We start from the raw sequence: 23,878 nt of genomic DNA, 5'->3' as shown, positions 1-23,878 counted from the left end.
TAATATAACTTGTATAATGTATATGTCAACAAGTATCAGGACACTGAAAACATTAGCTTTTTACTGGATTCTTATATGGTCAGGAATTATAAACATACTGTACAATAAACTAGCCGCTGCCTGTGGCAAAGGGCGCACACATCTTGACACCACACACACACCACACACACACAAAACAATAAGGTTGCAGTAACTCGTCAGGCCGCGCTAAGGAAGTATATGAGTGATTTTGGAAGTTGTATTTATGCTCCATCAAACAGACTTATGGTTAATTAACCAGTTATTTAGTTCTGTGTTTATATTTGACATATATTACGTATGTATAAGATTATAGGTGATACAGAGTGAAGGGAAGAACAAGAATAAGATAATTTATATATACACAATGGAACAAATTCTCCGGAAAATATAAAGAATCAACTATTAAAGCGAACTGCGGTGACTATTGTGTACAACTCTTCAGGTTATGTTATTAATTACATCCTTGAAGCAACAGCGTTATTTTTACAACCAATATCACCCACAAAACAACTAAAATAAAGTTATAAATTCGTACAACAAAATTCAGCATATTTCACAAGTGTTGAGACACAGGTTCTCTTCCTTCATCACCAGTTATCTTCTTAAGAGTAGTAATGTTGATCTGTTGCATCTTTAAGGAACACATATATCTGTAAATTATTATATACACATTCCAAGGTGGTTCAGTGGTGTGATGTTGTAGATCTGTGGTCAATGTCTGGTGACCGGAGTGCCCTGCCCAATACATGTCTTGAAACTTTTTCCAAAGAAAAACTTACGCACTTTTCAAAACCTTTCTCGCATGTTGCAGAGACCGGAATCAAGAGCAACGTTGACTCTTCCACCACTCATTGACATCCAATATTTCCAACTGTTGTAACAAATCTGTTCTACTACCACGTCCCCCTTTTACAACAAGTTCCCAAGAATTCCATCTAAGTTAATCCGGAGCATCACACACCCAACGCAGACAAAACCTAATTCGTGCGCTCTGCGCTAAATCAAATATAACGCATGTCGTGTAAAGCCACGGCTCTATCTCTCCCACTACAATTCCCTTCCTAACCCCCTGCTTCTTCCTCTGTTATCTTCCCCGCTCTGACTTTCGCTACCAGCAACTTTTTGGAGCTTCTACTACTTGCTTGTATCTATCTATCTAAGTTACTCCTGTCGGGCCTGTACCGCCCAGCATCATATATCAGCTCCGCAGCACCTCCCTGCCTTGAAGCTACCCAACACTCTGCTCCCCATCACGTACGAGGTGGCCAAATAGTTTTGAAAATTGGGTGTATAACAAAAAGGTAAAGTGTAAAGGCCTGGGTCTTAGGGATAGGAATCCCTTACTAGACTAATCAGGATCTTAATAAAGGAAAGTCCAGGACCATGGTTTTCTGAGGAATAATAAACAACCGTTTGAGAATGACACTCAACAAACATCAAATAACAAATACGGGAGTCTAACAATTAAGGCAGTAAACAGTGAATGGAGTCAAACAATTAAGGGAAGCAAACAAAGGAAGCAAACAATTAATGGGAGTCAGCAATTAATAGAATCAAGCAATTAATGGAATCAAACAATTAATGGAATCAAACAATTAATGGGAGTCAACAACTGATAGAATCAAACAATAAAAGGGAGTCAGCAATTAAAGGAATCAAACAACAAAAGAATCAAACAATGAACAGAAATTTCCTATGACAGTGGCCCTGGGGAAGGTTCTCGAACAAGGTGATCCACACTCAGGGGGAAGCGTCCATTCAACTCCATACTCGAGCGACAGTGGCTGATGTCTTGATATGGCAGGAGAACACATGGGCACAGACGGAGGAGATGAACTGACGGTCGTGGTATGGGGTAGTGGTAGATGTCCAGAGAATTGACAGTCGATAGGTGAAGGTCTGGGGACACAGCCCACGAGTCCCGAGCCTTGATGAGATCACAGCCAGAATTTGACGAACAGCGGGGGAAGGTAGTGACAGCACTCATGGCTGAGTAGGATCTGGTGTGACACAGGTAGCAGCTGCCGTTCCCACCTCTGTCCAATCCCTCCAAGTGTTGGTCGCAGCAGCAAACGAGAGAGTTAGCAACGGTAACGAGCAGGAAGAGCGTTTCCGCCCTTACATAAAGCAACTCCTAATTCATTTTCCAAGACAACCTCCTGTAGCTTCTGTACACTTGTCCTTCACACTCACTCCGCCAGACTAACTACTCCTTAAACCACTGTTCAGTAGCCTCCAGCACCTCTTCATCACCGTGAAAGCGACTCTTTCGGAGGTGGAATTTCAGGTTTCCAAACACAATAGTCGCTTGGGAACAGATCTATCCTGTAGGAAGGGTGACTGAGTTGCTTGAAACCACGGAAGTGAATAATATTATCTTAAGTGACTTTTGGATAGGTTTATTTACATTTGTAATATTAATTTCCTTCTGATCATCCAGCAGACAGTACCATTACCAATTACTGTTCTTTTATAATTTTCTATTTTCCCTCCAACCTTTGTAATGGCGGCTCAACTTTCTTTCCTCAGTTCATCCACAACTTCACCGCGTTTGATACCGTTTCTTCCTCAACACATTTCAAAATATACATATTGCCTCTATAAGTACTTGGACTCTTATACGATTACCTTCATCAGCTAGGGTTGACTTTGCTGACACAACTATTAATTTATACCTAATGATCTACATTCCTTTATCATTTCTCCCTCCTAACTAACGTTTACATACCATCTCCTTTTCATCACCATTCACCATAAATCAAACACTAACATTATACATTAATTAGTAATCCCCTACAATACATTCACCATAAGCCATTCACTAACATTCTCTTTCAACACATTCACCATAAATAGTTTGCTAACTCATTCTCCTGTGTCACCCACCAGATCAGTGTCATTCATTCATTTTCATATCATTCAGCTTTATATTATTATCTTGGATATTTATCTGCGTTTCCTTTATTATCGTTTTTAACTGGTAACGAGCACACACAGGGTAGGGGTGGGTGACCTTCCTTTTACGTTCCTGGGACTAACTGCTCTATGGGAGAGTAATGGGCTAGTTAGATCCTTATACCCTTTTGTCTAAAGAAGAAAAAATTGGGTTATTTCAATATTCAAATTACATATATAATGCGTCAACTGATTTTGATTTCTTTTTGGGGGGTAAAATAATATAGAGTGGAGCGACTCGAGTGAGAATTCCCCTTTGTTCAGGGTTACTACACGGTGGAAGATATACTGAAGGTGAATGTCAGGCTGGGTAAGAAGAATGTGTGGACATTCCATTAGTGTTTCTCATCAGATCTTCTTTGTGACTTCATTTAAGCCTGCTCTCTCTCTCTCTCTCTCTCTCTCTCTCTCTCTCTCTCACACACAAACACACACACACACACACACACACACACACACACATACCAATACACACACAATTTCGCGTACTCGTTTACACTCAGTAATTCTTTCGGTTATTACACAGACAAATATTTACGTCCGTTGCATCATAGTCAGTATTTTTCACTTTGTTTTATTTCGACCATTTGTAGAGAACTTGATATATATTTCGTGATATTGTTGTTTTTAGAAGACATGCATATATATATATATATATATATATATATATATATATATATATATATATATATATATATATATATATATATATATATATATATATATATATATATATATATACATATATATATATATAAATCGAAGCTAATAATATTTTTTCTGGGAATAGAATCATGTTACCTAGTACCTGTACAGTCACGCTGATACTGTACTGTAAACAAGTAAAGGTATTGGAGAACTGGGGGGTGGGCTGTTTGTTTTTGTCATAAAGGTACTTCCCAAACACACCTGTGGGTATACGCACTTGGAGCTCATTAACACTGCTAATTAGTGGGCTAGCGAGTCTCCATGGTTGTTCTGGAGCATTATTACCACCTAATTATAGATATATTATGCACAAACTCGACCCAGACAAGAACAGTGACCAGACTATGGAGAGTAGAATAATATGGAGGCTTTTAATGTGTAAGGTCTTGATGCTGACTTTCATTGATTACTAAACTTTAAAATAGAAAACACAGCAAGACAAGCACTACCAGGGCCTGATGCTTTATTACTCTATAACAGGGAATATGTTTAAGGGAAAGAGAAAGTTAGTTCACTGAGGCTTGATATAAAATTCTGAAGGCAAGTTAGAGGGGAAATTCACCAAAGAACAGTGTGAGTATGGTTGGTGTCCCTTGTATAATAATTTAGGTTTTGCTTGTGAGGTGTATAAAGGACTAAAGTGGTAAAGGGAGAGGGAGTTGGGGATTTTTTTTAGAAAGGTAATTGGATGCATGGGTCGGATATTTGTAATATGATGATAATTTTTTTTAAAGAAGTCCACTTGAAAAAAGAAAAACCCTCATGACTGAGAAATGCTTTGTTATAATTGTCGACGGATCTAATAGAAACACCGAAATAATTTTTAGTGTACGACTATGTTAGGAAATATATAGAATTGACTGGTAAAGTTTTAGTGAGAGAGCTTAATCTTTTTATGGATGGCACTACAAGGGAAATTATGGAAAGTAATATAAGATGAGAAGAAACATTAGTAAAGAAGTGATAATTATATATTTAGAGCAAGTCATTTTATTTAATACACATGAAGGATTTAGAAAAGATTATTAATTATGACAAAAAAAGAGAAGAATGAGGTGGCGGGGTTCAAGAGGAGGGAATTAGTGTGTGAGGTGTGGCTAAAGTTTGACAAGTCAGAAAGGTTATGGGATTATATCTTGTGTTTATCCTTAGCGAAGATGAGGAACTGATGCTATAAAGAGTCATTAAACGTAAGCATGTAGGTGTGTGGAGGGGGGGGGGTCGTTAGAGAGAGGACATAATTTGCACTTAGCCTGAGGTAAATGAGTGTAATATAAGTGTGTGTGGCTGCAGAATGGTATAGAAAGAGAGAGCAAGTTATTCTAAGAGCGGCCATTTTTTTTAGTACGGTAAACACAGCTGTGAGTGCTAGCTCCCAAATTTGGGATGTTTTCGAGCCTATTACATTATCTGAAGGATATATAGACTTACCTACTTGTGTATAAGGACCTGAGGATAAGATAAGTATCGTCAAGCAACTTTGGTGTTGGGAACTTACTGTTTACCTTACGAAAATAACTGCTCGGGGTCCCATCACTCCTGGCTGGGTGTTGTGGGATGTCAACATTGCCCCATGGAAAGTGAATTTTCGCTTAAGAACTCTACATGGAAGAGTAAAGAAAAGATAGTATTGGACGAAGTTCTTGAAGACCTTGAGTTGAGTAGTGATGAGTCAAATACGAGTGATGAAGCACAAGGGAAGTTCGAAAGTGAGAAAATACAGCTACAACAAGAGGTAGTGAATAAGAAAGAAATTTCTAAAAGGATGAGGGAGACAAGCTGGCAAGAGGACAGTGAAAGCGGAGAAGTGAGAGAGGAGAAGAGACAAAAACATCTAGGACAAAAAACGTGTGTGGGTGGTAATAATAATGGAAATAACAGTAAGGAGACAGTGGAGAATGGATCAAGAACAGAGCAAAGTATGGAATTTGAAGGAAGCAGACAAGAACACACACAAGGTGAAGTTGGTCGTGTCAGGAAGAGATTAATTTTTCCACAGTCATGCCCGATGACCTTCCTTGAAAAATTAAAATGGGCCGTACAACTAGGACGGGAGCATCGCAGCTTTGAGCCTCTTTTGAAAGAAGGCACACACAAGCCTTATCTTACAGTGGGGACCATGGAGGCTGTGGAAATGTTGACAACTGTTGGGTACAAGGGATTACTGATGGTTTTGCCAGAGGAGAGCGACATACTACTTACAAAGGTTATAATCTTCAGGTACCCTGTAATACTAGATCCAGAATACTTATTGGATGACGAAAGATTTGTTTGGGTCAAGAGGCATTTAATAAGGGGCGAAGAGAGAAGCCAGGTTATTGGTCTAATGAGAGGAAAGGTTCCAGAGAAAGTGTTCATCACAGGAGCAGGGTATAGGAAGGGGGCACTATATGTGGAGGGACCAATAATGTGTCTCAAGTGTTGCAGATGGGGACATAAGGCTTGGAGCTGTCAACTGGACCCACGTTGTAGATTCTGTGGGAAGAGGCACGAATCTAGCAACTGTAAGGACAAGATCAAAGCAGGAGAGAAAGTGAAGCCTTGTTGTTGTAATTGTGGTAAAACTCACAATGCTAGTTCAATTGCATGCGAGATGAGGCCACGTATGAGAAGTGACCAACAAAGGAATTATTCAGAGAACACTGAAGAAGTATGGTGTGGTTTGACAGTGACAAGACAGCAGGAGAACACACAGACAGTGATCCCTGAGAATGCCTGGCATGAAGATTCAAGAAGGATAAGGACTGCGCTTGCGGCCGGAAGAGTTGTTGATGCCAGGAACAAACAGAGTAATAAACAAGTAGCAAGTGAGAGTAGTGGTGCAGCCCTCCAGGTTAGTGATAAAACTGTGCAAGAAATTCTGGGAGAAGAGGTGCGTAAGATGTTTCAGGTTTTGCAAAAGTTAGGTCAGAAAATAGAAGTGATAGAGAAAAGACTTGATACAGTGATAAATAAAGAAAGGGAAAACAAAGCTGTGAAGAATGTAGAATTAGAAGGAAAAGAGGAAAGTGAAGAGCTCAAGCCTTTGAAAAATTCAGTGCTTAAAATAAGTATTAAAGGGAAGGAGAGGAAAATAAAGGATTGTGTAGTGCAGGGAGCAACAACTGAAAGTTTTAAAAATGTGTTGGTAAAGTGTAAAGATGCTGATAAAGAAAAACTTTTGAGGAAATGGGAATCTGTGCAGGAGGATTGGGCCTTCTTAAAGAATCTGATTGGAAAGGATATAAAATGTGTAAATATTAATCCTGGATCTAGCTAGCCTTAAGATAATGTCCTGGAATGTTAATGGTCTACAAAATAGAGTGACAGATGTACATTACTTTACCCTTAAAAATAATATTGATATAATTACCCTTCAAGAGACTGGGGACAGGAAAGGCGACCTGCTTAAACTGTCTGGATATAAGGGATTTCATCTCTATTCGGGTGAAGGTATAAGAGGGGTCTCAACATACATTAAGAATTCCATACCAGCAGAACTAGTTGGAAGCCCGAGTAGAGTACAAGGAATAGAAAGTGTCTGTATAAAGTTATATTTGAAGGAAGGAGAATTGAACATAGCAAATTTGTATATTTCTGGAGGCTGTTTTGACCTCAACTTCTTACCAGATTGCATGTTTTTGGACTCAACTTTGGCTGTAGGAGATTTTAATGCTCGACATCCAAGACTCGAAACAATGGGGAGAATTAATAGTAATGGTATAAAATTTTGGCAATTTTTACAAGATCACCCAGATGCTTACTTGTTAGGAAATAAGGAAGTGACTCATATTAAAGGAGGAAGGTTAGACTATGCTTGCATGATAAGCAGTCATGGAGTCCAGGGAGAATGTGAGATAATAAAGGAGCTAGTCAGTGACCATTTTGTTGTATATGTTCAATTACCATTAGGGAAGAGACAGGTGAGATATAGGAGGAAGAGATTGAAACTAAACAAGGATGACACTCAAGTGTTTACTCAAAATATAGAGAAATGGTACAGAAATTATACACCAGTCTGTATGGATAGCTTTTATAATGACTTAGTTGGGGAGATAGAAAGATATTTAACTAAGTCAACACAGAAAAAAATAAATGATAAGAGACATGGGGCTAGGAAACACTGCTATACCAATGACAAAATGTTGAAGGGATGGACACAAATGTTAAGGGCAGCACATAAAGATTGGGTAAAGAATGGTAGAAGAGAAGAAGATAGGGAAATCTTCATGGATATAGCCAAAATATGTGGGCAGGCTAGGAAGGAGGCAAGGGAGAAATATTGGCAAGATTTTGCACAGCACATTGGGGAGAGTAAAAATCTCAAAGAAATATGGCAGGATATTAACAAAATTAGAGGAAAAAGGAGTAATTTTATTAGTCATCCTCATCCAGAGGAAGAAGCTAATAAACTGGTTGACAAATGGGCTAAAGCAGCTAGTGTTGCCTCCCTGCCTAACAGGACAATAGAAGCATTAGATGAGTGGCAAAATGAAAGAAGAAGATATATTTCATCAGCTCTAAATATTTGTGATGTAACATGTGTAGATATTACTAAAGATGAGTTATTAAATGCTGTTAAAAAAGGAAAATCTACAGCACCAGGCGAAGATGGTGTGACATATGAAATTTTGAACTGCTTAGTTGGTATGGAAAATAGTCCATTATTAGATTTATTCAACATGAGCTATACAGAGGGTAGATTACCAACAGAATGGAAGAAAGCGATAGTTATTCCTGTCCCTAAGGCAACTGGTGGATACAGGCCAGTGTCTTTAACATCTTGTTTTTCCAAGATGATGGAGAGAGTATTATTAAATAGGCTTGTATATATTGTGGGGGAAAATCTATCTTGTAATTTATTTGGTTTTTTGGAAGGGAAATGTACTTCAGACTGTGTTATAAAATGTTTATCAAATGATGCAGACAGATGTAGAGTTTTTGTGGATTTACAAGGAGCATTTGATAAAGCTCACAGTGAAGTAGTTATGAATGAACTGGCTGCTCTAGGGGTATCAGGAAAGTTGTTACACTGGATAGGTGACTACTTGCATGGAAGGAGAATCTGTGTGTGGTATCAGGGATGTTTGTCTGAGGAAAGAGCACTTGAATTAGGCACTCCCCAAGGGGGAGTATTGAGTCCAATGTTATTTAATGTGTTAATGAACAAGATAGCCTCACACAAATATCCCAGAGGAGTTGTAACCATCATTTATGCAGATGACATCTTATTTCAAGGAAACTCTGTAAAAAAATTTGCAGATTGCATTAAATAATTTTAGTGTTCTTTCTCAAAAGATGGGCTTAGTTATCAATGAAGAAAAAACCAAGTGTGAATGTAAAGGAAGAGGAACTGAATCCGTTTTTCTAAATGGAAAAATTGTAGAGAAAGTGTCAAAGTATAAATATTTAGGAATGTATATTGGCTTTACTAGTGAAAGTAAAGAGGCAGAAATATATCATGTCCTCACTCAATGTAGAGCAAGACTACAGCCTTTGAAGGCTCTAGCATGTTGTGTTAAAGGTGCTGGGGTACCCATACTGAGAATGATGTATATTTCTACCATCAGATCACTTATAGACTATGCAGCACCTGTCCTCTCTTGTACTGGTGAAGGAAGGTTACGGAAGCTTGAGATCATGCAAAATGAAGCAATGAGAATAATTTTAGGGTGTCAAAAGAATGCAATGATTGAGATAATGAAAATGGAACTAGGGTTACAGAGCATTTCACAGAGGGTCAATGAAATTAATACAGTTGCAGCAGTTCGATTAATGAAAGGGAACAGTGGGGGTAAATTTGTACAAGATATAAATGATGGTTTACAAAATAAGAGGACCTTCTGCAGGCAAGGCAAGAGAGGATACATGAATGGATTAGTAAATATTATTAAAAAATGTAATCTGGCAGACTGGTGTACAGCTGTTCAGAAAAGTTGTATGAATCCACCCTGGGAAGAACGAGAAGTAGAGTTAGACATAGTGCCTCTCACAATGAAGAAATCATTACATGAACTAGGACAGTTAAGGGCTTTATATGGGAATAAGATTAGTAATTTGCCTAAAATAAACACATTGCATGTATATTGTGACGGTTCAGTTATGTCAAGTGGCAGGACAGGGTGCTGGATCCTTATAACACAGTACACAGAACAAGGAAATGATGACATCAAAATTGGACTTCGGTTGAGCAGTTTTATTTCATCAACACAAGCTGAGTTATATGCAATGTTAGTAGGATTGGAAAATGTTGTAAAGAGGTATAAAGATGCATATTTTTTTGTTGATAGTAGGGCAGCTTTGGATTCTTTGAACAGTGGGAGTCCAGTCTTTGGACACATTATTGGTTCATGTAGAAAATTAGTAAATACAATAAGGAAAAATGGCCATAATGTTCAATTTGTATGGGTCCCTTCACATGTGGGGATTGGTCTTAATGAAGCATTAGATATAATAGCCAACCCTCACACCACTGGTGTGAGGGAAGCAAACAAAGGAAGCAAACAATTAATGGGAGTCAGCAATTAATAGAATCAAGCAATTAATGGAATCAAACAATTAATGAAATCAAACAATTAATGGGAGTCAACAACTGATAGAATCAAACAATAAAAGGGAGTCAGCAATTAAAGGAATCAAACAACAAAAGAATCAAACAATGAACAGATATTTCCTATGACAGTGGCCCTGGGGAAGGTTCTCGAACAAGGTGATCCACACTCAGGGGGAAGCGTCCATTCAACTCCATACTCGAGCGACAGTGGCTGATGTCTTGATATGGCAGGAGAACACATGGGCACAGACGGAGGAGATGAACTGACGGTCGTGGTATGGGGTAGTGGTAGATGTCCAGAGAATTGACAGTCGATAGGTGAAGGTCTGCGGACACAGCCCACGAGTCCCGAGCCTTGATGAGATCACAGCCAGAATTTGACGAACAGCGGGGGAAGGTAGTGACAGCACTCATGGCTGAGTAGGATCTGGTGTGACACAGGTAGCAGCTGCCGTTCCCACCTCTGTCCAATCCCTCCAAGTGTTGGTCGCAGCAGCAAACGAGAGAGTTAGCAACGGTAACGAGCAGGAAGAGCGTTTCCGCCCTTACATAAAGCAACTCCTAATTCATTTTCCAAGACAACCTCCTGTAGCTTCTGTACACTTGTCCTTCACACTCACTCCGCCAGACTAACTACTCCTTAAACCACTGTTCAGTAGCCTCCAGCACCTCTTCATCACCGTGAAAGCGACTCTTTCGGAGGTGGAATTTCAGGTTTCCAAACACAATAGTCGCTTGGGAAGAGATCTATCCTGTAGGAAGGGTGACTGAGTTGCTTGAAACCACAGAAGTGAATAATATTATCTTAAGTGACTTTTGGATAGGTTTATTTACATTTGTAATATTAATTTCCTTCTGATCATCCAGCAGACAGTACCATTACCAATTACTGTTCTTTTATAATTTTCTATTTTCCCTCCAACCTTTGTAATGGCGGCTCAACTTTCTTTCCTCAGTTCATCCACAACTTCACCGCGTTTGATACCGTTTCTTCCTCAACACATTTCAAAATATACATATTGCCTCTATAAGTACTTGGACTCTTATACGATTACCTTCATCAGCTAGGGTTGACTTTGCTGACACAACTATTAATTTATACCTAATGATCTACATTCCTTTATCATTTCTCCCTCCTAACTAACGTTTACATACCATCTCCTTTTCATCACCATTCACCATAAATCAAACACTAACATTATACATTAATTAGTAATCCCCTACAATACATTCACCATAAGCCATTCACTAACATTCTCTTTCAACACATTCACCATAAATAGTTTGCTAACTCATTCTCCTGTGTCACCCACCAGATCAGTGTCATTCATTCATTTTCATATCATTCAGCTTTATATTATTATCTTGGATATTTATCTGCGTTTCCTTTATTATCGTTTTTAACTGGTAACGAGCACACACAGGGTAGGGGTGGGTGACCTTCCTTTTACGTTCCTGGGACTAACTGCTCTATGGGAGAGTAATGGGCTAGTTAGATCCTTATACCCTTTTGTCTAAAGAAGAAAAAATTGGGTTATTTCAATATTCAAATTACATATATAATGCGTCAACTGATTTTGATTTCTTTTTGGGGGGTAAAATAATATAGAGTGGAGCGACTCGAGTGAGAATTCCCCTTTGTTCAGGGTTACTACACGGTGGAAGATATACTGAAGGTGAATGTCAGGCTGGGTAAGAAGAATGTGTGGACATTCCATTAGTGTTTCTCATCAGATCTTCTTTGTGACTTCATTTAAGCCTGCTCTCTCTCTCTCTCTCTCTCTCTCTCTCTCTCTCTCTCACACACAAACACACACACACACACACACACACACACACACACATACCAATACACACACAATTTCGCGTACTCGTTTACACTCAGTAATTCTTTCGGTTATTACACAGACAAATATTTACGTCCGTTGCATCATAGTCAGTATTTTTCACTTTGTTTTATTTCGACCATTTGTAGAGAACTTGATATATATTTCGTGATATTGTTGTTTTTAGAAGACATGCATATATATATATATATATATATATATATATATATATATATATATATATATATATATATATATATATATATATATATATATATATATATATATATATATATACATATATATATATATAAATCGAAGCTAATAATATTTTTTCTGGGAATAGAATCATGTTACCTAGTACCTGTACAGTCACGCTGATACTGTACTGTAAACAAGTAAAGGTATTGGAGAACTGGGGGGTGGGCTGTTTGTTTTTGTCATAAAGGTACTTCCCAAACACACCTGTGGGTATACGCACTTGGAGCTCATTAACACTGCTAATTAGTGGGCTAGCGAGTCTCCATGGTTGTTCTGGAGCATTATTACCACCTAATTATAGATATATTATGCACAAACTCGACCCAGACAAGAACAGTGACCAGACTATGGAGAGTAGAATAATATGGAGGCTTTTAATGTGTAAGGTCTTGATGCTGACTTTCATTGATTACTAAACTTTAAAATAGAAAACACAGCAAGACAAGCACTACCAGGGCCTGATGCTTTATTACTCTATAACAGGGAATATGTTTAAGGGAAAGAGAAAGTTAGTTCACTGAGGCTTGATATAAAATTCTGAAGGCAAGTTAGAGGGGAAATTCACCAAAGAACAGTGTGAGTATGGTTGGTGTCCCTTGTATAATAATTTAGGTTTTGCTTGTGAGGTGTATAAAGGACTAAAGTGGTAAAGGGAGAGGGAGTTGGGGATTTTTTTTAGAAAGGTAATTGGATGCATGGGTCGGATATTTGTAATATGATGATAATTTTTTTTAAAGAAGTCCACTTGAAAAAAGAAAAACCCTCATGACTGAGAAATGCTTTGTTATAATTGTCGACGGATCTAATAGAAACACCGAAATAATTTTTAGTGTACGACTATGTTAGGAAATATATAGAATTGACTGGTAAAGTTTTAGGCAGAGGATGTTCATCATATATTTAGAGCAAGTCATTTTATTTAATACACATGAAGGATTTAGAAAAGATTATTAATTATGACAAAAAAAGAGAAGAATGAGGTGGCGGGGTTCAAGAGGAGGGAATTAGTGTGTGAGGTGTGGCTAAAGTTTGACAAGTCAGAAAGGTTATGGGATTATATCTTGTGTTTATCCTTAGCGAAGATGAGGAACTGATGCTATAAAGAGTCATTAAACGTAAGCATGTAGGTGTGTGGAGGGGGGGGGGTCGTTAGAGAGAGGACATAATTTGCACTTAGCCTGAGGTAAATGAGTGTAATATAAGTGTGTGTGGCTGCAGAATGGTATAGAAAGAGAGAGCAAGTTATTCTAAGAGCGGCCATTTTTTTTAGTACGGTAAACACAGCTGTGAGTGCTAGCTCCCAAATTTGGGATGTTTTCGAGCCTATTACATTATCTGAAGGATATATAGACTTACCTACTTGTGTATAAGGACCTGAGGATAAGATAAGTATCGTCAAGCAACTTTGGTGTTGGGAACTTACTGTTTACCTTACGAAAATAACTGCTCGGGGTCCCATCACTCCTGGCTGGGTGTTGTGGGATGTCAACATTGCCCCATGGAAAGTGAATTATCGCTTAAGAACTCTACATGGAAGAGTAAAGAAAAGATAGTATTGGACGAAGTTCTTGAAGACCTTGAGTTGAGTAGTGATGAGTCAAATACGAGTGATGAAGCACAAGGGAAGTTCGAAAGTGAGAAAATACAGCTACAACAAGAGGTAGTGAATAAGAAAGAAATTTCTAAAAGGATGAGGGAGACAAGCTGGCAAGAGGACAGTGAAAGCGGAGAAGTGAGAGAGGAGAAGAGACAAAAACATCTAGGACAAAAAACGTGTGTGGGTGGTAATAATAATGGAAATAACAGTAAGGAGACAGTGGAGAATGGATCAAGAACAGAGCAAAGTATGGAATTTGAAGGAAGCAGACAAGAACACACACAAGGTGAAGTTGGTCGTGTCAGGAAGAGATTAATTTTTCCACAGTCATGCCCGATGACCTTCCTTGAAAAATTAAAATGGGCCGTACAACTAGGACGGGAGCATCGCAGCTTTGAGCCTCTTTTGAAAGAAGGCACACACAAGCCTTATCTTACAGTGGGGACCATGGAGGCTGTGGAAATGTTGACAACTGTTGGGTACAAGGGATTACTGATGGTTTTGCCAGAGGAGAGCGACATACTACTTACAAAGGTTATAATCTTCAGGTACCCTGTAATACTAGATCCAGAATACTTATTGGATGACGAAAGATTTGTTTGGGTCAAGAGGCATTTAATAAGGGGCGAAGAGAGAAGCCAGGTTATTGGTCTAATGAGAGGAAAGGTTCCAGAGAAAGTGTTCATCACAGGAGCAGGGTATAGGAAGGGGGCACTATATGTGGAGGGACCAATAATGTGTCTCAAGTGTTGCAGATGGGGACATAAGGCTTGGAGCTGTCAACTGGACCCACGTTGTAGATTCTGTGGGAAGAGGCACGAATCTAGCAACTGTAAGGACAAGATCAAAGCAGGAGAGAAAGTGAAGCCTTGTTGTTGTAATTGTGGTAAAACTCACAATGCTAGTTCAATTGCATGCGAGATGAGGCCACGTATGAGAAGTGACCAACAAAGGAATTATTCAGAGAACACTGAAGAAGTATGGTGTGGTTTGACAGTGACAAGACAGCAGGAGAACACACAGACAGTGATCCCTGAGAATGCCTGGCATGAAGATTCAAGAAGGATAAGGACTGCGCTTGCGGCCGGAAGAGTTGTTGATGCCAGGAACAAACAGAGTAATAAACAAGTAGCAAGTGAGAGTAGTGGTGCAGCCCTCCAGGTTAGTGATAAAACTGTGCAAGAAATTCTGGGAGAAGAGGTGCGTAAGATGTTTCAGGTTTTGCAAAAGTTAGGTCAGAAAATAGAAGTGATAGAGAAAAGACTTGATACAGTGATAAATAAAGAAAGGGAAAACAAAGCTGTGAAGAATGTAGAATTAGAAGGAAAAGAGGAAAGTGAAGAGCTCAAGCCTTTGAAAAATTCAGTGCTTAAAATAAGTATTAAAGGGAAGGAGAGGAAAATAAAGGATTGTGTAGTGCAGGGAGCAACAACTGAAAGTTTTAAAAATGTGTTGGTAAAGTGTAAAGATGCTGATAAAGAAAAACTTTTGAGGAAATGGGAATCTGTGCAGGAGGATTGGGCCTTCTTAAAGAATCTGATTGGAAAGGATATAAAATGTGTAAATATTAATCCTGGATCTAGCTAGCCTTAAGATAATGTCCTGGAATGTTAATGGTCTACAAAATAGAGTGACAGATGTACATTACTTTACCCTTAAAAATAATATTGATATAATTACCCTTCAAGAGACTGGGGACAGGAAAGGCGACCTGCTTAAACTGTCTGGATATAAGGGATTTCATCTCTATTCGGGTGAAGGTATAAGAGGAGTCTCAACATACATTAAGAATTCCATACCAGCAGAACTAGTTGGAAGCCCGAGTAGAGTACAAGGAATAGATCGTGTCTGTATAAAGTTATATTTGAAGGAAGGAGAATTGAACATGGCAAATTTGTATATTTCTGGAGGCTGTTTTGACCTCAACTTCTTACCAGATTGCATGTTTTTGGACTCAACTTTGGCTGTAGGAGATTTTAATGCTCGACATCCAAGACTCGAAACAATGGGGAGAATTAATAGTAATGGTATAAAATTTTGGCAATTTTTACAAGATCACCCAGATGCTTACTTGTTAGGAAATAAGGAAGTGACTCATATTAAAGGAGGAAGGTTAGACTATGCTTGCATGATAAGCAGTCATGGAGTCCAGGGAGAATGTGAGATAATAAGGGAGCTAGTCAGTGACCATTTTGTTGTATATGTTCAATTACCATTAGGGAAGAGACAGGTGAGATATAGGAGGAAGAGATTGAAACTAAACAAGGATGACACTCAAGTGTTTACTCAAAATATAGAGAAATGGTACAGAAATTATACACCAGTCTGTATGGATAGCTTTTATAATGACTTAGTTGGGGAGATAGAAAGATATTTAACTAAGTCAACACAGAAAAAAATAAATGATAAGAGACATGGGGCTAGGAAACACTGCTATACCAATGACAAAATGTTGAAGGGATGGACACAAATGTTAAGGGCAGCACATAAAGATTGGGTAAAGAATGGTAGAAGAGAAGAAGATAGGGAAATCTTCATGGATATAGCCAAAATATGTGGGCAGGCTAGGAAGGAGGCAAGGGAGAAATATTGGCAAGATTTTGCACAGCACATTGGGGAGAGTAAAAATCTCAAAGAAATATGGCAGGATATTAACAAAATTAGAGGAAAAAGGAGTAATTTTATTAGTCATCCTCATCCAGAGGAAGAAGCTAATAAACTGGTTGACAAATGGGCTAAAGCAGCTAGTGTTGCCTCCCTGCCTAACAGGACAATAGAAGCATTAGATGAGTGGCAAAATGAAAGAAGAAGATATATTTCATCAGCTCTAAATATTTGTGATGTAACATGTGTAGATATTACTAAAGATGAGTTATTAAATGCTGTTAAAAAAGGAAAATCTACAGCACCAGGCGAAGATGGTGTGACATATGAAATTTTGAACTGCTTAGTTGGTATGGAAAATAGTCCATTATTAGATTTATTCAACATGAGCTATACAGAGGGTAGATTACCAACAGAATGGAAGAAAGCGATAGTTATTCCTGTCCCTAAGGCAACTGGTGGATACAGGCCAGTGTCTTTAACATCTTGTTTTTCCAAGATGATGGAGAGAGTATTATTAAATAGGCTTGTATATATTGTGGGGGAAAATCTATCTTGTAATTTATTTGGTTTTTTGGAAGGGAAATGTACTTTAGACTGTGTTATAAAATGTTTATCAAATGATGCAGACAGATGTAGAGTTTTTGTGGATTTACAAGGAGCATTTGATAAAGCTCACAGTGAAGTAGTTATGAATGAGCTGGCTGCTCTAGGGGTATCAGGAAAGTTGTTACACTGGATAGGTGACTACTTGCATGGAAGGAGAATCTGTGTATGGTATCAGGGATGTTTGTCTGAGGAAAGAGCACTTGAACTAGGCACTCCCCAAGGGGGAGTATTGAGTCCAATGTTATTTAATGTGTTAATGAACAAGATAGCCTCACACAAATATCCCAGAGGAGTTGTAACCATCATTTATGCAGATGACATCTTATTTCAAGGAAACTCTGTAAAAAAATTTGCAGATTGCATTAAATAATTTTAGTGTTCTTTCTCAAAAGATGGGCTTAGTTATCAATGAAGAAAAAACCAAGTGTGAATGTAAAGGAAGAGGAACTGAATCCGTTTTTCTAAATGGAAAAATTGTAGAGAAAGTGTCAAAGTATAAATATTTAGGAATGTATATTGGCTTTACTAGTGAAAGTAAAGAGGCAGAAATATATCATGTCCTCACTCAATGTAGAGCAAGACTACAGCCTTTGAAGGCTCTAGCATGTTGTGTTAAAGGTGCTGGGGTACCCATACTGAGAATGATGTATATTTCTACCATCAGATCACTTATAGACTATGCAGCACCTGTCCTCTCTTGTACTGGTGAAGGAAGGTTACGGAAGCTTGAGATCATGCAAAATGAAGCAATGAGAATAATTTTAGGGTGTCAAAAGAATGCAATGATTGAGATAATGAAAATGGAACTAGGGTTACAGAGCATTTCACAGAGGGTCAATGAAATTAATACAGTTGCAGCAGTTCGATTAATGAAAGGGAACAGTGGGGGTAAATTTGTACAAGATATAAATGATGGTTTACAAAATAAGAGGACCTTCTGCAGGCAAGGCAAGAGAGGATACATGAATGGATTAGTAAATATTATTAAAAAATGTAATCTGGCAGACTGGTGTACAGCTGTTCAGAAAAGTTGTATGAATCCACCCTGGGAAGAACGAGAAGTAGAGTTAGACATAGTGCCTCTCACAATGAAGAAATCATTACATGAACCAGGACAGTTAAGGGCTTTATATGGGAATAAGATTAGTAATTTGCCTAAAATAAACACATTGCATGTATATTGTGACGGTTCAGTTATGTCAAGTGGCAGGGCAGGGTGCGGGATCCTTATAAGACAGTACACAGAACAAGGAAATGATGACATCAAAATTGGACTTCGGTTGAGCAGTTTTATTTCATCAACACAAGCTGAGTTATATGCAATGTTAGTAGGATTGGAAAATGTTGTAAAGAGGTATAAAGATGCATATTTTTTTGTTGATAGTAGGGCAGCTTTGGATTCTTTGAACAGTGGGAGTCCAGTCTTTGGACACATTATTGGTTCATGTAGAAAATTAGTAAATACAATAAGGAAAAATGGCCATAATGTTCAATTTGTATGGGTCCCTTCACATGTGGGGATTGGTCTTAATGAAGCATTAGATATAATAGCCAACCCTCACACCACTGGTGTGAGGGAAGCAAACAAAGGAAGCAAACAATTAATGGGAGTCAGCAATTAATAGAATCAAGCAATTAATGGAATCAAACAATTAATGAAATCAAACAATTAATGGGAGTCAACAACTGATAGAATCAAACAATAAAAGGGAGTCAGCAATTAAAGGAATCAAACAACAAAAGAATCAAACAATGAACAGATATTTCCTATGACAGTGGCCCTGGGGAAGGTTCTCGAACAAGGTGATCCACACTCAGGGGGAAGCGTCCATTCAACTCCATACTCGAGCGACAGTGGCTGATGTCTTGATATGGCAGGAGAACACATGGGCACAGACGGAGGAGATGAACTGACGGTCGTGGTATGGGGTAGTGGTAGATGTCCAGAGAATTGACAGTCGATAGGTGAAGGTCTGCGGACACAGCCCACGAGTCCCGAGCCTTGATGAGATCACAGCCAGAATTTGACGAACAGCGGGGGAAGGTAGTGACAGCACTCATGGCTGAGTAGGATCTGGTGTGACACAGGTAGCAGCTGCCGTTCCCACCTCTGTCCAATCCCTCCAAGTGTTGGTCGCAGCAGCAAACGAGAGAGTTAGCAACGGTAACGAGCAGGAAGAGCGTTTCCGCCCTTACATAAAGCAACTCCTAATTCATTTTCCAAGACAACCTCCTGTAGCTTCTGTACACTTGTCCTTCACACTCACTCCGCCAGACTAACTACTCCTTAAACCACTGTTCAGTAGCCTCCAGCACCTCTTCATCACCGTGAAAGCGACTCTTTCGGAGGTGGAATTTCAGGTTTCCAAACACAATAGTCGCTTGGGAAGAGATCTATCCTGTAGGAAGGGTGACTGAGTTGCTTGAAACCACAGAAGTGAATAATATTATCTTAAGTGACTTTTGGATAGGTTTATTTACATTTGTAATATTAATTTCCTTCTGATCATCCAGCAGACAGTACCATTACCAATTACTGTTCTTTTATAATTTTCTATTTTCCCTCCAACCTTTGTAATGGCGGCTCAACTTTCTTTCCTCAGTTCATCCACAACTTCACCGCGTTTGATACCGTTTTCTTCCTCAACACATTTCAAAATATACATATTGCCTCTATAAGTACTTGGACTCTTATACGATTACCTTCATCAGCTAGGGTTGACTTTGCTGACACAACTATTAATTTATACCTAATGATCTACATTCCTTTATCATTTCTCCCTCCTAACTAACGTTTACATACCATCTCCTTTTCATCACCATTCACCATAAATCAAACACTAACATTATACATTAATTAGTAATCCCCTACAATACATTCACCATAAGCCATTCACTAACATTCTCTTTCAACACATTCACCATAAATAGTTTGCTAACTCATTCTCCTGTGTCACCCACCAGATCAGTGTCATTCATTCATTTTCATATCATTCAGCTTTATATTATTATCTTGGATATTTATCTGCGTTTCCTTTATTATCGTTTTTAACTGGTAACGAGCACACACAGGGTAGGGGTGGGTGACCTTCCTTTTACGTTCCTGGGACTAACTGCTCTATGGGAGAGTAATGGGCTAGTTAGATCCTTATACCCTTTTGTCTAAAGAAGAAAAAATTGGGTTATTTCAATATTCAAATTACATATATAATGCGTCAACTGATTTTGATTTCTTTTTGGGGGGTAAAATAATATAGAGTGGAGCGACTCGAGTGAGAATTCCCCTTTGTTCAGGGTTACTACACGGTGGAAGATATACTGAAGGTGAATGTCAGGCTGGGTAAGAAGAATGTGTGGACATTCCATTAGTGTTTCTCATCAGATCTTCTTTGTGACTTCATTTAAGCCTGCTCTCTCTCTCTCTCTCTCTCTCTCTCTCTCTCTCTCTCACACACAAACACACACACACACACACACACACACACACACACATACCAATACACACACAATTTCGCGTACTCGTTTACACTCAGTAATTCTTTCGGTTATTACACAGACAAATATTTACGTCCGTTGCATCATAGTCAGTATTTTTCACTTTGTTTTATTTCGACCATTTGTAGAGAACTTGATATATATTTCGTGATATTGTTGTTTTTAGAAGACATGCATATATATATATATATATATATATATATATATATATATATATATATATATATATATATATATATATATATATATATATATATATATATATATATATATATACATATATATATATATAAATCGAAGCTAATAATATTTTTTCTGGGAATAGAATCATGTTACCTAGTACCTGTACAGTCACGCTGATACTGTACTGTAAACAAGTAAAGGTATTGGAGAACTGGGGGGTGGGCTGTTTGTTTTTGTCATAAAGGTACTTCCCAAACACACCTGTGGGTATACGCACTTGGAGCTCATTAACACTGCTAATTAGTGGGCTAGCGAGTCTCCATGGTTGTTCTGGAGCATTATTACCACCTAATTATAGATATATTATGCACAAACTCGACCCAGACAAGAACAGTGACCAGACTATGGAGAGTAGAATAATATGGAGGCTTTTAATGTGTAAGGTCTTGATGCTGACTTTCATTGATTACTAAACTTTAAAATAGAAAACACAGCAAGACAAGCACTACCAGGGCCTGATGCTTTATTACTCTATAACAGGGAATATGTTTAAGGGAAAGAGAAAGTTAGTTCACTGAGGCTTGATATAAAATTCTGAAGGCAAGTTAGAGGGGAAATTCACCAAAGAACAGTGTGAGTATGGTTGGTGTCCCTTGTATAATAATTTAGGTTTTGCTTGTGAGGTGTATAAAGGACTAAAGTGGTAAAGGGAGAGGGAGTTGGGGATTTGTTTTAGAAAGGTAATTGGATGCATGGGTCGGATATTTGTAATATGATGATAATTTTTGTTAAAGAAGTCCACTTGAAAAAAGAAAAACCCTCATGACTGAGAAATGCTTTGTTATAACTGTCGACGGATCTAATAGAAACACCGAAATAATTTTTAGTGTACGACTATGTTAGGAAATATATAGAATTGACTGGTAAAGTTTTAGTGAGAGAGCTTAATCTTTTTATGGATGGCACTACAAGGGAAATTATGGAAAGTAATATAAGATGAGAAGAAACATTAGTAAAGAAGTGATAATTATATATTTAGAGCAAGTCATTTTATTTAATACATATGAAGGATTTAGAAAAGATTATTAATTATGACAAAAAAAGAGAAGAATGAGGTGGCGGGGTTCAAGAGGAGGGAATTAGTGTGTGAGGTGTGGCTAAAGTTTGACAAGTCAGAAAGGTTATGGGATTATATCTTGTGTTTATCCTTAGCGAAGATGAGGAACTGATGCTATAAAGAGTCATTAAACGTAAGATTTTGAGCATGTAGGTGTGTGGGGGGGGGGTCGTTAGAGAGAGGACATACTTTGCACTTAGCCTGAGGTAAATGAGTGTAATATAAGTGTGTGTGGCTGCAGAATGGTATAGAAAGAGAGAGCAAGTTATTCTAATGGATGTATTGTCGATGAGATGTGTAGTTTAACATGTAGACAAGGTGAAGAAACACGTATTTTAGACAAATAAATTTATGGTGTGTCAAAAGAGAGGGTGAATATGGGAAGATCATAACGATATCTAACTAGAGGAAATCGTATGGAAGAGGAGGTAAGGGGAAACTAATGATATAATGAAGAGAGAAAGATAGTGTGTGTAATGAGTGAGAGGAGAAACAGTGTCCGGATCTGTTTAACGACTAACTCGTATAAAGATCATACCGATATAATAAACTGACGTGTTATTTCCACATCATTATACGGTAATTATAAATAAAAGAAATTTATCTCTATGCAAGCTTTAACAGTACACATAGATTTTGCCTACGGCTCACACCCTGGACTAAATAATGATAAAACAGTAAAAATTTTCACGCGCAGGATATACTCACAATAATACTTGGTACGACAAGTAATTGTTTACGTCGCTCGTGTTTACAAACTCTCGTACATTATGCTATACTCGGTACTGCATTCTCAAGGCGTGCAGTTGTAGTGTTGTGTTATCAGGAGGGAACTGTCTCTCTCTCATTTACATATTCCAACACTGAACATTGAGATGCAAAGTGAACTGTGTCTGGGATGTTCAACTATCTGCATTAAAGTCAAGGTCTTGCTGAAGAAGCGAAAACAAATAATTATATTAGTCTCTCCCATCCCGACTTTCCGGCCGGGGGGCAGGGCATCTTTGTAGTTCAGAAAATAAGACTATTATTTTTCCTGTTTGGTTTTCTTTTGTGCTCTTAAATCTAAAATTTTCGTGTTATACCAATTTTATGGTTCCGTTGTTATTCCTTTTTTCGTGGTGTTGAAGGGAGTGAAGCGGGTCCAGACCATTACCTTCAGGCGAGTATAACACACGGGAATGTTTCTTTCCTGCACCTCGGCCATGTGTCAATTACATTAAACAAATTCCCACACGTGCGCTTCATTAACACGTCGTAATAACTTTTGGAGAATAACTTCACTCAGCTTTACTTTTTATATTTTTTATATTTTATTTATCTAAACACGACTGTGCAAAAGTTTGGGTTTATAAAGACTGTTCACCGCCACAGGTTGGGCACCTGGCGGCTTCCACACAAACAAACATACTTAAATTACCAGCAGCGTCACCACCTTACACAAAACAACTGAAGAAAATTGTGGAAGAGAAACACTATTTTTAAACAAAATTTAATCGCCATTGAGTTTATAAACGGCACAATTTTATTTACTTTGATCAAATTTTATGAAATATGATGTGGTTCCCATTCTGTCTTTTCGTGAGATGATTTTTTTTACCTCAATTTTAAATTTGTACTATAATTGTATATCATTTTAGCCCCAACCCGAGACAGTCCAAGTGAACAACACGTTAGCACCACATAAGAACATAAGAATGGAGGAAACTGCAGCGGGCCTATTGGCCCATACTGGGCAGTCCCGTTTACACCCAACCCCTATTGCTCATATGAGCATCCAACCTATTTGGTATATTGTTCCATTCATCCACTACTCTGTTTCCAAACCAGTGTTTACCTATTTCACGCCTAAATCTAAATTTGTCTAATTTAAAACCATTGTTACGAGTTCGCTCCTGGTTGGATAATTTGAGTACCTTTATAATGTCCCCTTTGTTTAGCCCTGTCTTCCACTTATACACCTCTATCAG

This window comes from Homarus americanus, unplaced genomic scaffold (genome assembly GCF_018991925.1).
Source record: "Homarus americanus isolate GMGI-L3 unplaced genomic scaffold, GMGI_Hamer_2.0 scaffold31037, whole genome shotgun sequence".
NCBI classification, from domain to species: domain Eukaryota; kingdom Metazoa; phylum Arthropoda; class Malacostraca; order Decapoda; family Nephropidae; genus Homarus; species Homarus americanus.
The sequence above is the reverse complement of the archived record's forward strand: the minus strand, read 5'-3'. Positions refer to the sequence as shown.